Source organism: Lithobates pipiens, unplaced genomic scaffold, assembly GCF_037356315.1.
Source record: "Lithobates pipiens isolate NorthernLeopardFrog02 unplaced genomic scaffold, aLitPip1_a1.2 Scaffold_27, whole genome shotgun sequence".
Lineage (NCBI taxonomy): Eukaryota > Metazoa > Chordata > Amphibia > Anura > Ranidae > Lithobates > Lithobates pipiens.
In genome coordinates this window covers 77,984,170-77,997,651 of record NW_027507788.1, presented here as the reverse complement: position 1 = coordinate 77,997,651, position 13,482 = coordinate 77,984,170, and the positions used below count along the sequence as shown (strand labels likewise).

Genomic DNA, 13,482 nt, shown 5'->3' with positions numbered 1-13,482 from the left:
TGGTCTTGTTTTCTATGCAATAGACCAGATTAGATAAGATTAAGGGTCACTGGAGAGGAGACAATAAAAAGATCAGAATATCACAAAATGAAACTAAATGGATCTTTATATTGAATGCCCTCCAGCCTAAAGGTTACCAACTTCAAACTCCCCTTCCTTCCACCCCTTTTTTTCATCCTCTTGTACCTTAGTACACCCGATGTCTGTAGTAGGTTCTATACACTCTCAGCATAATTTTACCTTTTTTAGAATTAGAAGCCCTACCATACCATAGATCGGTTAATAATACAAGTAGCATTCAGCTGAGCTCACCACTTTGGTATGGAGGCCCATGTTTTATGCCTATACAGGCATTATTTTGTGTTTAGTTTTATTTCATTTTATCTTAACCTAGAAATAAATTCAGGTATATAAATAGTAATTTGCTCTATATATAGAATTAGGGGTTAATATCTTATTCAGTTAACAATATTCATATCTGAACTGTTCATACGTAGAAATAGATCTAGGTCAGGGATATGCAATTAGCGGACCTCCAGCTGTTGCAGAACTACAAGTCCCATGAGGCATAGCAAGACTCAAGCATGACATCCAGAGGCAGAGCATGATGGGACTTGTAGTTTTGCAACAGCTATAAGTCCACTAATTCCATATCCTTGAGCTAGGTTATGTATATATAGTGGTTGATTTGCTCTATTCTTAGTGCAAGGGGTTAATATTCTTGATTGACCACTTGTTCTAAACAGCAATGTTCGTATTCAATATTTGAATTGTTTTGGTATGCGTTGTCCCCGTACACAGCCTATGTGACGATCGCAAGATCAGTCCGCTTAAAGCCTAATACTTCCAACTATTTCTATTATGGGGTAGTATACATTCGCTCTTCATGGGGTGTAATGTAAGGATTGGCTATATAAAGCCCCATACACACTATCCGTTTTTCTGCTGAGTTTTACCTTCAGATTTACCAAAACCATATAATATGAGGGCAAACCTTAGGAGTTTCAATGTGTATGCAACCAGGCAGGCCCTTGCATTATATAGTTTTGATAAATATGAAGGAAAAACTGATAGTGTGTATGGGGCTTAACACACACTGCTACCAGCGTCTTTATTTGCCATTTGGACTAACCAAAAATGGCCACGGTCACACTTTACTTTTGTTTTCATCTGGGATATATCAGATTTGTAATTTCTTGCAAATTGCTTAGGGGTGCAAGACACTCCACCCCAGAACAGCGCCATTTCTAGCCTCTATTTGTGGGGAAAAAATGGATGTTAATTTTGTTTGGGAGCCACGTCGCACCACCGCGCAATTGTCAGTTAAAGCGACTCAGTACTGACGCAAAAAGTGCTCTGGTCTTTGGCCAGCCTAATGGTCCGGGCTGAAGTGGTTCACCACTTGCCAACTGGCCCCTAGCCGAATGACGGCTACAGGGCAGTCGTATAACTCTGGGAAGGGCCTATTAAGACGTTCTCCCAGAATCCCGCTCTTGCGCGCCCCCCTGGGGAGCGCACCCAAGAACATCTGTGACCACTGATAGCGGCCGTTTACCACGTGATTGCTCTGTCAAACGATAGAACGATCACTAGTAAATAAACCAGCGCCACGTCCGGTTCCTCTTTCCTTTCCCCGTACCTACAGTGTGAGGAGAGAGGGGGGAGATCGGTGACAGCAATGCTGTGGGCTGGATGTGTGGTGCCCACAGCGCTGCTCATTGCCCATTCCAGCCATCAATACCCATCCATGCTGGGTATACCCATCCATACTCCTCCATACATCCATGCTCGGCATACCCATCCATACTCATCCATCCATCCATACTCCCCCATCCATACTCGGCAAACTCATCCATCCATCCATCCATCCATCCATGCTCAGCCATCCATACTCAGAAAACTCATTCATCCATACCTAGCATACTCATTCATCCATCCATCCATGCTCACCCATCCATGCTCACCCATCCATACTCATCCATCCATCCATTCTCACCCACTTCTTTCATGTGAAAGATGCACTGATGCATTTTGCGAGATTGCATCAAAATCTTCCAGACCCTTTGGTCTGGTACTAACATAGGTAAAGTTGATCCAGGGAAAATCCGAAAGCCTCTTGGGGGTTCAGGAAGGAATTTTTTTCCCCTGCTGTAGCAAATTGGAGCATGCTCTGCTGGGGTTTTTTTTTGCCTTCCTCTGGATCAACTGTGGGCATAAAATTGGGTGTTTGGATTGTACGATTATTTTTTATTTTATTTATTTGTTTTTAAGGTTGAACTGGATGGACTTGTGTCTTTTTTCAACCTGACTAACTATGTAACTATGTAACCCTTATGCAGGGATACTCTTTTATCTGATCTGTCCCAAGTGACCATCCAAGCTCACAAAAACCTAAATGTCATCACTAAAATATTACGCAACCACAAAATAATATACAAATGGGGGTTTCCCACCAAACTGATGATAAAGCAAAACAATAAATCCCACTCAATCCATACGATTGAACAAGGCCTGAAAATGCTGCAAGCATGGAATCTACTTCTGCAGGATGAAGTTGTCACCGCTTACAAACCCCTCCAGGGAAAATTGGTACCCAATGGAATACAAGTTGAGGATAAATTGAATTCTTTAACCACTTGCCGACTGCCACATGTACATACGTAGGTAGAATGGCACAGCTGGGAAATTGGGCGTACCTGTGCATCCCTTTAAATTTGCCACCGTGTGCGCTGCCACAAGCTCCGTGAGTATCCCTGTCCTGTCTGGTGTGTTTTTTGGCCTTCATGATGCTGTTTGTTCGTTAAGATCCTCTAAGAGACCTTTAAGGGCTTCACAGAACAGCTGTATTTATACTGAGATTAAAATGACACACAGGTAGACTATTTACTAATGGGGCGACTTCTGAAGGCAATTGGTTACACTAGATTTTAGTTAGGGGTATCAGAGGAAAGGGGGCTGAATACAAATGCACGCCAGACTTTTCAGATATTTGTTAAAACTTTTATTTTGAAAACCATTTATCTTTTTCCTTCCTCTTCACAATTATGTGCCACTTTGTGTTGGTCTATCACATAAAATCCCAATAAAATACATTTAAGTTTTTGGTTGTAACATGGCAAAATGTGGAAAATTTCAAGGGTTATGAAGCCTTTTTCGAGGCACTGTACTTTATATAACTACATACAGTAAGCAACCTTGTGCTTTGGCAGCAATTTGGGTGACTTGCTGCCTTGTATTTTTTTTATCAGTGAACACAAGGCTTTTTCTGACTGGCCAATGAGGAAATTGTGATCTCATCCACCCACTGCCCTCCTCAAACAATCAGAAGAAGCCTTGTATTCATTGCTAAAATTACAGGGCTTCTCCTGAGTGGTTGAGAAGCATTCAGCCTGATTCTTTAACCCCTTTCCGACCGGCTCATACCGATATATGTCGGCAGAAGGGCACGTACAGGCATATTAATGTACGTTGCCCTTAAGACACGGCATTGTGGGCATGCGTGCGCCCTCGCCATGAGCTCCGTCAGTGTGATCACGAAGCCCGCGGACTCGATGTACGGGGGGATACCCGTGATCGTCTCACGGAGAGGAAGAACGGGGAGATGGTAATGTACATGAGCATTTCCCCATTCTGCCTAGTGACATTGTCATTGATCATAGCTCCCTGTGATCGGGAGCGGTGATCAGTGATTTGTCACTTGTAGCCACGCCCCCTAACAGTTATAATCACTCCCTAGGACACACTTAACCCCTTCCCAGCCAGCTAGTGGTTAACCCCTTCACTGCCAGTGTAATTTTTACAGTAATCAGTGCAATTTTTTAGCACTGATTGCTGTAAAAAGGACAGTGGTCCCAAAAATGTATCAAATTTGTCCGATGTGTCTGCCATAATGTCGCAGTCAAATTAAAAATCGCAGATCACCACCATTACTGGTAAAACAAAAAGAATCTTAATAAAAATGTCATAAAACCAAACCCCTATTTTGTAGACGCTATAACTTTTGCGCAAACCAATCAGTAAATGCATATTGCAGGTTTTTTTTTACCAAAATTATGTAGAATATGCATCAGCCTAAACTGAGGAAAAAAATTGTTTTTTATATATATTTTTGGGGGATATTTATTATAGCAAAAAGTAAAAAAAATGCGTTTTTTTTTTCAAAATTGTCGCTATATTTTTGTTTATAGCGCAAAAAATGAAAACCGCAGAGGTGATCAAATACCACTAAAAGAAAGCTCTATTTGTGGGGAAAAAAAGATGTAAACTTTGTTGGGGAGCCACGTTGCACGACCCCACAATTGTCAGTTAAAGTGACGCAATGTCCAATCGCAAAAAGTGCTCTGGTCTTTGACCAGCCAAATGGTCCGGGGCTGAAGTGGTTAACCACTTATCAAATGGCCCATAGCCGAATGACGGCTACGGGGTGGTCGGATAACTCTGGGAGGGCGTACTATGATGTCATCCCAGAATCCCGCTCTTGCGCGCACCCTAGAACATCCGTGACCGCTGATAGCAGCCATTTACCACGTGATCGCTCCGCCAAATGACAAAACAATCACTAGTAAACAAACCAGTGTCACGTACGGTTCCTCTCTCCCCTCCTCATACCTATTGGTACAGTGCGAGGGGAGAGGGGGGAGATCGGTGGCAGCAGTGATGTGGGCTGGATGTGTAGTGCCCACAGCGCCGCTCAGTGCCCATTCCAGCCATACATACCCAGCCATCCATACCCATCCATGCGCAGCATACCCATCCATACTTGTCTATCCATCCATGCTCACCCATCCATACTCACCCATCCATGCTCAGCATACCCATCCATACTCCGTATACTCATCCATCCATACTCGGCATACTCATCCATCCATCCATGCTCAGCCATCCATACTCATCCATACATACTCGGCATACTCATCCAACCTCAGCAATACTCATCCATCCATCCATGCCTAGCCACCTCAACCATAATTAGCCATACCCAGCAATACCAGCCGTACTCAGCCGTACCCATCCATTCCATCTATACCCATCCATACTCAGCAATACCCAGCTGTACCCAACCATCCCAGCCATATTTAGCTGTGCTCAGCCATCCCATCTATACCCATCCATACTCAGCCATGCCCAGCAATACCCAGTCGTACCCAGCTGCACTCGGTCGTACTCAGCCATACCCAGCCATACTCATCTGTACCCGGCCATACTCATTCATGCTCAGCCATAGTCATCCCTATTCATGCTCATCCATGCCACATCAGTTCTCATCCATGCCACTACAGTGCCTCACAAATGCGTATTAGGCAGTCAAATTAGATTTGAAACTTGTGTCCCTAGAACACCTGATGGTGCTCCCTGCATGTTGGGCCTCTCTATGTGGCCACGCTGTGGAAAAGTCTCACATGTGGTAGCACCGTACTCAGGAGGAGTAGGAGAATCTATTTTGGGGTGTAATTTTTGGTATGTATGTATGTACGTATTTATGTGTTAGAAATATTGTGTAAATGGATAACATTGTGTAAAAAAAATAAAAAAATAAAATACGTTTTAATTTTCTTTACACATTTTCCAAAAACTTTTAGAAAAAAAATACATGTTCAAAAGACTCGATATGCCTCATAGAGTATACATTGGGTTGTTTTCTTTCCAAAATGGGGTAATTTTTGGGGCGTTTCCATTGTCCTGGTTCTCCAGGGCCTTCAAAAATGTAAGAGGTAGTCAAGAAATTATATGTGTAATTTATGCTCCAAGAACGCCTGATGGCGCTCCCTGCATGTTGGGCCTCTGTATGTGGCCACACTGTGTAAAAGTCTCACACATGTGGTATCACCATAATCAGGAGGAATAGTAGAATATGTTTTGGGGTGTCATTTGTGCTATGCATATGCTGCTTGTGAGAAATAACCTGCTAATATAACAATTTTGTGAAAAATTTTTAAAAATATCTTGATTTTGCAAAGAAATGTGCGAAAAAAATTACAACTTCAAAAACTCACCATGCCTCTTACTAAATACCTTGGAATGTCTACTTTCCAAAAAAGGGTAATTTTGGGGGTATTTGTACTTTCCTGGCTTGTTAGGCTCTCAAGAAATGAGATTGGTGTGATCAATTTTCAGAGATTGGCACCATAGCTTGTGGACTCTATAACTTTCACAAAGACCAAATAATATACACTGATTTGGGTTATTTTTACTAAAGATATGTAGCGGTATAAATTTTGGCCAAAATATATGAAGAAAATTTTGAGTTTGAGTTTTTGGTCTTTTTTTTTCTTTTATAGCGCAAAAAATAAAAAACTAAGCAGTGATTAAATACCACTAAAAAGAAATCTATATTTGTGTTAAAAAAAGGGTACAGTGTTGCATGACTGAGTAATTGTCATTCAAAATGTAAGTGCACTGAAAGCTGAAAATTGGTCTGGTTTGGAAGGGCGGTTGAGGAAGTTCTATATTTCCCTTACTCTTTCATCATAAGAATTTACGGCTCACCTCAAGATTGCATTAATCAGGGTTGATTTTTGTTCTTCAGCTTTCAGCTAACCCTACCCCCCACATCGAAAGTGCAAGTTGCAATGCACACAAGAGTTGTGAGGCAACTCTTCAGTTCTTATTTCTGTTCTAGACCCCGAGTCTTATCTTTTCAAAGAGACCTTATTGTCTTTCTCCCTTTTTGGAAGTTACACCGTTCTAGAAGCCATCACAATGGCCCTACTATGTACAAGATCTGGACTGTATCTATGCGAATTCTACCCCCAACATGGCGAGTCTTAAAATGTTGTCATTTAATGTAAAGAGCCTCAACAACCCCTTCAAACGGAAAACTATATGGAATGACGCTTTAAAATATGGCAGTGATATTATTTGCCTACAGGAGTCGCACTTTGCGACAATCCCCCTAAATTCTCCCATCATAAATTTCCACACATATTCTTTTCGAACAATCGAAAGAAGAAAAAAGGTGTTGTCACAGTCATTGGAGACTCTATTTCTTTTCAACTCCTCAACTCTAAAACAGATTCCCAAGGAACGTTTTATTATATTGGTAGCAAAGGTTGAGAATTCAATATTGACAATTGTCAATGTATATGCCCCCAATAAAAATCCTCAGCAATACCTCCAAAAGATCCTAAAAACTGTCAAGAAAATCCAAAAAGGTAATGTTATAATATGTGGTTACTTTAATGCTCCGATGGACTCACTCATGTATACCTCTAAGGGATCTCATTCCAAAAGAAAGAGTTTGAAAAATATATTTCTACAAGAAGACATTCATTACCCATGGAGACACCTCTATTCAACAGAAAAGGACTATACCTTTTACTCTAATGTGCACAAGACTTATTCAGAGATTGATTTTTTTTTTTGTCACTGACAGATTTCTCCTGCAAAAAATTATATCGGCCCAAATACACAACATAAAATGGCCTGACCATGCTCCTATTTCAATGAGCATTAATCTAGAGCAAAAATCTCCCAACTGCTCACTATGGAGAAATAATATGTACAGTGGGGCAAAAAACTATTTAGTCAGCCACCAATTGTGCAAGTTCTCCCACTTCCCAAACTCCACTATGTTGAAGACCAAAACACTGTCGAAGGACACCAGAAACAAAATTGTAGACCTGGCTGGGAATACTGAATCTGCAATAGGCAAGCAGCTTGGTGTGAAGAAATCAACTGTGGGAGCAATAATTTGAAAATAAAAGACGTACAAGACCACTGATAATCTCCCTCGATCTGGGGCTCCATGCAAGATCTCACCCCGTGGGGTCAAAATGATCACAAAAACGGTGAGCAAAAATCCCAGAACCACACAGGGGGACTTAGTGAATGACCTGCAGAGAGCTGGGACCAACGTAACAAAGGCTACCATCAGTAACACATTGCGCCACCAGGGATTTAGATCCTGCAGTGCCAGACGTGTCCCCCTGCTAGAGAGCATTTGGATGATCCAGAAGAGGATTGGGAGAATGTCATATGGTCAGATGAAACCAAAATAAAATTGTTTGTTAGAAACACAACTCTGTGTTTGAAGGAGACCGAATGCTGAGTTGCAACCAAAGGACACCATACCTACTGTGAAGCATGGGGGTGGCAACATTATGCTTTGGGGCTGTTTCTCTGCAAAGGGAACAGGACGACTGATCCTTTGTACATGAAAGAATAAATGGGGCCATGTATTGTGAAATATTGAGTGAAAACCTCTTCCCATCAGCAAGGACATTGAAGATGAAATGTGGCTGGGTCTTTCAGCATGACAATGATCCCAAGCCCGGGCAACGAAGGAGTGGCTTTGTAAGAAGCATTTCAAGGTCCTGGAGTGGCCTAGCCAGTCTCCAGATCTCAACACCATAGAAAACCTTTGGACGGAGTTGAAAGTCCGTGTTGCCTAGCGACAGCCCCAAAACCTCACTGCTCTATAGGAGATCTGCATGGAGGAATGGGCCAACATACCAGCAACAGTGTGTGACAACCTTGTGAAGACTTACAGAAAACCTTTGACCTCTGTCATTGCCAACAAAGGATATATAACAAAGTATTGAGATTTTGATATTGACAAAATACTTATTTTCCACCATTTTTTGCAATCAAATTATTTCCAAATCACACAATGTGATTGTCTGGATTTGTTTCCACATTTTGTCTCTCATATTTGAGGTATACCTATGATGACAATTACAGGCCTCTCTCATATTTTTAAGTGGGAGAACTTGCACAATTGGTGGCTGACTAAATACTTTTTTGCCCCACTGTATATCCTATCACAAGGGAGGACTCTATCAGTGATGAAGGAAAGATTAGCAGATTTTTTTCTATTAATGATGATAAATGTGTCTCTACTACTAGTTTATGGTGTGCTCATAAAGCATATGCCAGAGGTTTACTAATCTAGATGGCCTTGGGGGGGATAAAAAAGAACGCAGGCAGTGAACAACTTTAGCTGATATTTCTAAATATGAAAAAGAACACAAGGCTTCCCTCAATCATACTCCCCTTCTACAAAAACTTAATAATGCAAGAAATGAACTCAGAGCAATACTAATCTCTAACCATGAGAAATACTTAAAAAAAAAAAAAAAAAAAACTCAAGTTAAACCAATATTCACAAGGGAACAAGGCAGGTAAATATCTAGCTCTCCAAATATGCCATAAACAGAATAAACAGAAAATTGTAAAATGAATCCACCATAAATCAGGGAAAACCATATACAACCCACAAAAGATAGCTGACACATTAGCTGAATACTATGCAGATTTAGCAGATGGTCTATCTAGCAAATATTTTAAAGCATGTAACTAAATATCGTCTCCTTACCTGGATAAATTGTTCAACTATGCTGCAAATAAACAAGTGTTAAAGAGATGATGGAAGCTGTTATAATTACAATTCCTAAGCCAGGAAAAGATCTAACGTTACCTTCTGATTACAGACCCATTTCATTATTGAATCCGGACCTAAAAATGTACTCTAAAGTCTTAGCCTACCGTTTAATAGAAATAACACCCTACCTTATTGGTCCAGATCAAGTGGGATTTGTCGAAGGTGGTCAAAGTCCCGATAGCACTAGAAGAATGCTTAAGTTGATCAATCGCATAGAACACAAACAAATGCCTTCTCTGCTACTTGGTTTGGACTTAGAGAAGGAATTCAATAGGGTCCATTGGAATTCCTTTGCAGAAACCCTAAAGAAATTTGGCTTTCCGATTTCATTCAAAAACCCATAATGTCCCTTTACTCGGTACCATTGGCTAACGTATTCACACAGGAAGTATTTCAAGCAGTTTTAAACTATCTAATGGAACCAGACAAGGTTGCCCCTTATAGTCTTTCATTTTTTCATTAATAATCTAACCCTTTGCGGAAACTATCAGAACCAATTCTAAAACTAGTGGTATTAAAATTGGACAAATAGAACATAAACTGGGACTATTCGCGGATGACAGCATATTGACACTTTTGTCTCCTGTTACCTCTCTGAGCAAAGTCAAGAATATTTTAGAGGCCTTTGGAATAGTATCCTATTATAAAATAAATCCTAGCAAATGGTACGCCTTGCCAATGAATATTCCACCAGATCAAGTTAACGATTTGTGTCAAAACTATATGTATATCTGGGATAAGCCATCTATCTCATATTTAGGAATCCACCTCACTTATCCTACTAAGAAGCTGTATGAGGTCAGTTACACGATTTTGCTAAAACAAATCAATCAAGACCTCCAATTCATCCTAAAAAAATTATTTATCCTAGATTGGTAGAATATCGGCATTCAGGATACAAACACTACCAAAAATGTTATATTACTTCCGATCCCTTCCGATTCCATTACCGATAAAGCATTTGTTTACTTATTCAAATGATAAGTTATGGTTAAATATTGAACGTGAATTAGTTAAAGGTAAATGATCTATGTTCTTTAGCTTTCGCTTATTATCTACTCCCGAAAGTGAATATACCTAATTACCTAACACTTAAAGCTACCTTAACAGCCTGGAAGTTTATTTTAACCAAATTGCAACCTATAAATTACCCAGTCCAGGTTCCATTACCAATACGACTAAGACAATGTGACTCCCTGGATTAAACAAGGAATACTTTTTTTCATCACCTGCCAGATACTCAAAAGATCCATTTCTCGGGTAAGCTTAATCACAAACCACACCTTAAGAAGTTTAATCCTAATAGGACAATGGATATTCCAAAGGTGATCTGGAATTTCTTCACCTCTAGAGAAATCAATAATAAAAGAGGCATATCACTATTTGATAAACTCATCCTTTCCCCCAAATACTAAGACTTCTGATATGCTTAAATGGGAGAGTTTTCTTTCCCAATCATTTTCATAGGAAGCATGGTACAAAGCCATAAGAATTAATAACTCAACATCCTCCTGCATGGGACACTGGGAAAACTCCCAAAAAATACTAAATTGTTGGTATTTAACACCATACAGACTTTCCAAAATGTTCCCATCTTCATCCTCACTATGTTAGAGATGTAACACCCAAATAGGTAATTTATTACATACATTATGGGGATGTAAAGCTTTGTCCTGTTTTTGAAAGTCAATTTCCTCATAGCGTCGCTTACAGGAAATCTAATAGCACTCTCACCAGCAATGGCCTTATTAGGTCTAAACTTAGATCTTTACCCAATCAATTATAGGACTATAGTAGCCAATATTGTATTGGCCACAAGACTCGCCATAACCAGATTATGGAAATCCACTTTAGCTCCTAACCTATCAGATGTCATACTCAATTCTATTGCCCATTTTGAACTAATGCTAGCGCATAAAAATGATGCTATAGCTAAATTTTCAAAAGTTTGGCTTGCATGGACTTTACATCCTAGAGCTTCAAATTTCCTGAAAAATAATGAGAACTACTAATATTGTGTTTCAGGTAGATCATAAGCGATTGAACTAATACGGTAACTTCCTCTCCTTTTTCTTTCCTTTCATCCTTTCCTAATGTTTAGCAACCTACCCTTGTTTACAGAATGTTCCTGTTTGGGGTAAACAAGGATTCATTTATTATTCAAGAGTAATACACTATTAGTTGTATTATACTGCAAACAAATCATAATAGATACTGGTTTTTATATTCTTTTATTTTTATTTTTGTATGTACAAATAGTTTTCTTTTACACACAATTCTTGAAAATTTTTACTTAACATCTAATATTAGAGCCACTTCCCCCCCTCCCGCCCAATATCACAAGAAAAGAAAAAAAAAAGGAAAAAGATCCTCCTCAGCCCCTCTCCTTATCTCCTTCCCCTCCCTCCCCTCCCTCTCTGTGCAATTCACCCTCTACCATAGAGACATATCTCTCTGTTTTCATAAATATAAGCCATTGTTTCCAAATGTTTTGATATTTTCCTTTCATATCTTCCATCTTCTGTATCGACTCTTCCATAACTCTAACTTTTAATAATCTTTATTTATTTTCTTCAATATTTTTCACAGAGAACATTCTTTCTAAAAATATATCCACTTATTACACCCTTAATATAGAAAAAACACGAATAAGGTAAAGACAAAGAAAGAAAAAAAACAAAAAATAAAACATCATTGCATACCAGGGTAAGCCATTAAAGCACTCTTGTCCATGATATATCATTAATTCTTCTATCTCAATCCCCTTCTCACTACTCAGATGTTCCTTCTCTTTTACTCCTTTTGCTATTCTCTTCTTCCAACCTCCCTTCTCCCCCTCCCCTGTCTTCCCAATCCCTCATACTGGGTATCTCAGCCTATCCAACCAGGGTTTCCACATCTTTTTAAATTCCTTGATGTTTCCTCTCCTTAGATATGTTACCCTTTCCTTCCATACTGTTTTTGTAATTGACACCCGCCAAACTGCTACTGAGGGGGGGTTTTCTGCTTGCCACCTGTGCTATCAGTTTTCTTGCTTGTAACATACACCTCAATACTGCTTTATTTATACATGCTGGTCCTCCTATTCCTTCGTCCAGACCCAAAACACATAATCTGGGATCCCCCTTGACCGCCACTCTAAATGTTTCATTCAAGATGGCAATAATCTCTGACCAGTAGCGAAAAAATTTTGGGCATCGCCAGAACATGTGTGTCAGATCCCCAGGCTCTTGACACCTTGAACATTCATCATCCGCTCTTCGTCCAAAGCTAAACAATCTCTTTGGTGTATAATATGCTCTATGTAGCAGCAGTGTGACATCTTCTGGGCGGATCAAACTGAGATTGAATGCCCACCCTCCAGTATCCTCATCCATTGCTCATCCGTAAATGTTCCGAATTCCTCCTCCCATTTCCTTCTACTTTTAAACCTTTCTGGGCTTTATATACTCCCTTCACATATAAGTGGATAAGTATCTGCTATAAATCCTCCTGCCCTTTCTTGGGAATTTAATCTGCAATAGATAGGGGACTCTTCCATAACTCTGATCCTCTCAACCCTTCTTACCCATTCTTTTATTGTTGGGACCTGCTGTGTTTTCCAATGGTGAGGGATCAGCTTTGGCTTTGTTTAACAAGTATGGAATTAGTGACTGTTTGTAGCGTGAGACCCCCTTCTCTGAGTCGTGGAACAGACACACCCATGGACGCTTTTCGGTCCTTTCCCCTGTTATCAAAAATATTATTTCTATTATTTTATCCCAATAAAATGATATTTTTGGGCATTCCCACCACAAGTGTTTAAACGTCCCCAATACCATAACCCCCTCCAACATAATGGCAAAACGTTGCCTCTAATTCTCTGTACCCTTGGGGGGGGGGGGGGTCATATACCACCTAGCTAACAACTTGTAGGACATTTTGATCGTTTGTAAGTCTTTTGGTATTGAAAAAGTCATTCTAATTATTTTGTTCCCGTGTTCGTCATTTCTTTAGTGGGTCTATCTTCCCTTCCCATTTTTCAAGGTAGATAGGATACCCCTGGTCTGCTTCCTCTCTGAGTATTCTATATATTTTTTCTATTCTTCTGACTAGACTTTGGG

General features: G+C 40.0%; 1 protein-coding gene across 7 annotated transcripts in view; it reads left to right on the top strand.

The window, feature by feature from the left end:
* Positions 1 to 13,482, top strand: part of NR1H2 (nuclear receptor subfamily 1 group H member 2) — a 232,388-nt gene that overhangs the window by 151,178 nt on the left and 67,728 nt on the right. For 3 of the 7 annotated variants that reach the window (XM_077457099.1, XM_077457100.1, XM_077457101.1), the window contains one exon: positions 11,969 to 12,085. The exons of the other annotated variants lie outside the window; for them this stretch is intronic. The gene's annotated coding sequence lies outside the window, so the exon portion shown is untranslated. The remainder of the gene's footprint in view (positions 1 to 11,968; positions 12,086 to 13,482) is intronic. 7 annotated transcript variants of the gene reach the window in all.